Source organism: Oncorhynchus keta, chromosome 20, assembly GCF_023373465.1.
Source record: "Oncorhynchus keta strain PuntledgeMale-10-30-2019 chromosome 20, Oket_V2, whole genome shotgun sequence".
Classification (NCBI taxonomy): domain Eukaryota; kingdom Metazoa; phylum Chordata; class Actinopteri; order Salmoniformes; family Salmonidae; genus Oncorhynchus; species Oncorhynchus keta.
In genome coordinates this window covers 28,502,857-28,506,181 of record NC_068440.1, presented here as the reverse complement: position 1 = coordinate 28,506,181, position 3,325 = coordinate 28,502,857, and positions in this window count along the sequence as shown.

The window sequence follows — 3,325 nt, the reverse complement described above, 5'->3', positions numbered from 1 at the left end:
ACACATACAGAGACACACGCATGCCTAATCCTCATGCCAGCTAATACCAACAGTGATGGCATACAGTACTGAACAATCAGCACTATCTGAACTGAAATCTGTAGAACCTTGGAATCCAAGAGGTCAGTGGCGTATAGACCTTTATGAATGTCATCTACTGAGGAGTTCTTCAATAGCTACAGTAATACACCTTCCACTAGGGCCATGGCTGTCCCAGCTAACACCTGATTCACGTAAGGAGCGTTATTATCAGTCTCAGGAGTCCCATCCAGACCCCTGTATCAGGGCTAACGCAAGGAGGGAGGGAGAATCACATGATATAAGTGATAAGGTTATTGAATGGACACCCAAGATCACTCCCTGCATCCAGGTTTCTGGGTTGAGATGTTTTCTAGTTTGGGGACATCGCAAGAAAAATATGAACAAAGGTCCTGTGCTGGTTTGATTTGCGTGGGATGTGGGGTGGTGTGTGTGTGTGTGTGTGTGTGTGTGTGTGTGTGTGTGTGTGTGTGTGTGTGTGTGTGTGTGTGTGTGTGTGTGTGTGTGTGTGTGTGTGTGTGTGTGTGTGTGTGTGTGTGTGTGTGTGTGTGTGTGTGTGTGAGCGTTCCAACCAGAAACAGTATAACCATGTAATAACCCTGTTGCATGTCATTTCTCTGAGGCCGGTCACCCCGTCTCCTCCATGTCCTTCAGTGCTATACAGCAAATAAAACCTCCACGTAGGGAATGATAAGCGTAGGGGGTGATAAATGTAGGGGATGATAAACGTAGGGGATGATAACATAGGGGATGATAAACGTAGGGGATGATAAACGTAGGGAATGATAAACGTAGGGGGTGATGAACGTAGGGGAAGATAAACGTAGGGGGTGATAAACATAGGGGGTGATAAACGTAGGGGGTGATAAACGTAGGGGGTGATAAACGTAGGGGGTGATAAACGTAGGGGGTGATGAACGTAGGGGAAGATAAACGTAGGGAATGATAAACGTAGGGGGTGATAAACGTAGGGGATGATAAACGTAGGGGGTGATAAACGTAGGGGATGATAAACGTAGGGGATGATAAACGTAGGGGGTGATAAACGTAGGGGGTGATAAACGTAGGGGGTGATAAACGTAGGGGATGATAAACGTAGGGGATGATAAACGAGGGGTGATAAACCAAGGTGGTGATCAACGTAGGGGGGTGATAAACGTAGGGGATGATAAACGTAGGAGGTGATAAACATAGGGGATGATAAACGTAGGGATGATAAACGTATGATAAACCAAGGGGTGATAAACGTAGGGGTGATAAACGTAGGGGATGATAAACGTAGGGGGTGATAAACGTAGGGGATGATAAACGTAGGGGATGATAAACGTAGGGGGTGATAAACGTAGGGGTGATAAACATAGGGGTGATAAACGTAGGGGTGATACACGTAGGGGATGATAAACGTAGGGGATGATAAACGTAGGGGTGATAAACGTAGGGGATGATAAACGTAGGGATGATAAACGTAGGGGGTGATAAACGTAGGCGGTGATAAACGTAGGGGATAAACGATGATACACGTAGGGGATGATAAACGATGATAAACGTAGGGATGATACACGTAGGGGATGATAAACGTAGGGGATGATAAACGTAGGGGTGATAAACGTAGGGGATGATAAACGTAGGGGTGATAAACGTAGGGGATGATAAACGTAGGGGATGATAAACGTAGGGGTGATACACGTAGGGGATGATAAGCGTAGGGATGATAAACGTAGGGGGTGATAAACGTAGGGATGATAAACGGGGGATGATAAACGTAGGGGATGATAAACGTAGGGGGTGATAAACGTAGGGGGTGATAAACGTAGGGGATGATAAACGTAGGGGGTGATACACGTAGGGGATGATAAACGTAGGGGATGATAAACGTAGGGGGTGATAAACGTAGGGGGTGATAAACGTAGGGGATGATAAACGTAGGGGATGATAAACGTAGGGGGTGATAAATGTAGGGGATGATAAACGTAGGGGATGATAAACGTAGGGGATGATAAACGTAGGGGGTGATAAACGTAGGGGGTGATAAACATAGGGGTGATAAACGTAGGGGGTGATAACGTAGGGGATGATAAACGAAGGGGATGATAAACGTAGGGGATGATAAACGTAGGGGGTGATAAACGTAGGGGGTGATAAACGTAGGGGGTGATAAACGTAGGGGATGATAAACGTAGGGGATGATAAACGTAGGGGGTGATAAACCAAGGTGGTGATCAACGTAGGGGGTGATAAACGTAGGGGATGATAAACGTAGGAGGTGATAAACATAGGGGATGATAAACGTAGGGGATGATAAACGTAGGGGGTGATAAACCAAGGGGGTGATAAACGTAGGGGGTGATAAACGTAGGGGATGATAAACGTAGGGGGTGATAAACGTAGGGGATGATAAACGTAGGGGATGATAAACGTAGGGGTGATAAACGTGAGGGGTGATAAACGTAGGGGTGATAAACGTAGGGGATGATAAACGTAGGGGATAAACGATGATAAACGTAGGGGTGATAAACGTAGGGGATGATAAACGAGGGGATGATAAACGTAGGGGTGATAAACGTAGGCGGTGATAAACGTGGGGATGATAAACGAGGGATGATAAACGTAGGGGATGATAAACGTAGGGGATGATAAACGTATAAACGGATGATAAACGTAGGGGATGATAAACGTAGGGGATGATAAACGTAGGGGATGATAAACGTAGGGGATGATAAACGTAGGGGGTGATAAACGTAGGGGATGATAAACGTAGGGGGTGATAAACGTAGGGATGATAAACGTAGGGGATGATAAACGTAGGGGTGATAAACGTAGGGATGATAAACGTAGGGGATGATAAACGTGATGATAAACGTAGGGGATGATAAACGTAGGGATGATAAACGTAGGGGATGATACGCGTAGGGGTGATACACGATGATAAACGTAGGGGATGATAAACGTAGGGGTGATAAACGTAGGGGGTGATAAACGTAGGGGATGATAAACGTAGGGGATGATAAACGTAGGGGTGATAAATGTAGGGGATGATAAACGTAGGGGATGATAAACGTAGGGGATGATAAACGTAGGGGTGATAAACGTAGGGGTGATAAACATAGGGGTGATAAACGTAGGGGTGATACACGTAGGGGATGATAAACGTAGGGGATGATAAACGTAGGGGTGATAAACGTAGGGGATGATAAACGTAGGGGATGATAAACGTAGGGGTGATAAACATAGGGGTGATAAACGTAGGGGATGATAAACGTAGGGGATGATAACGTAGGGATGATAA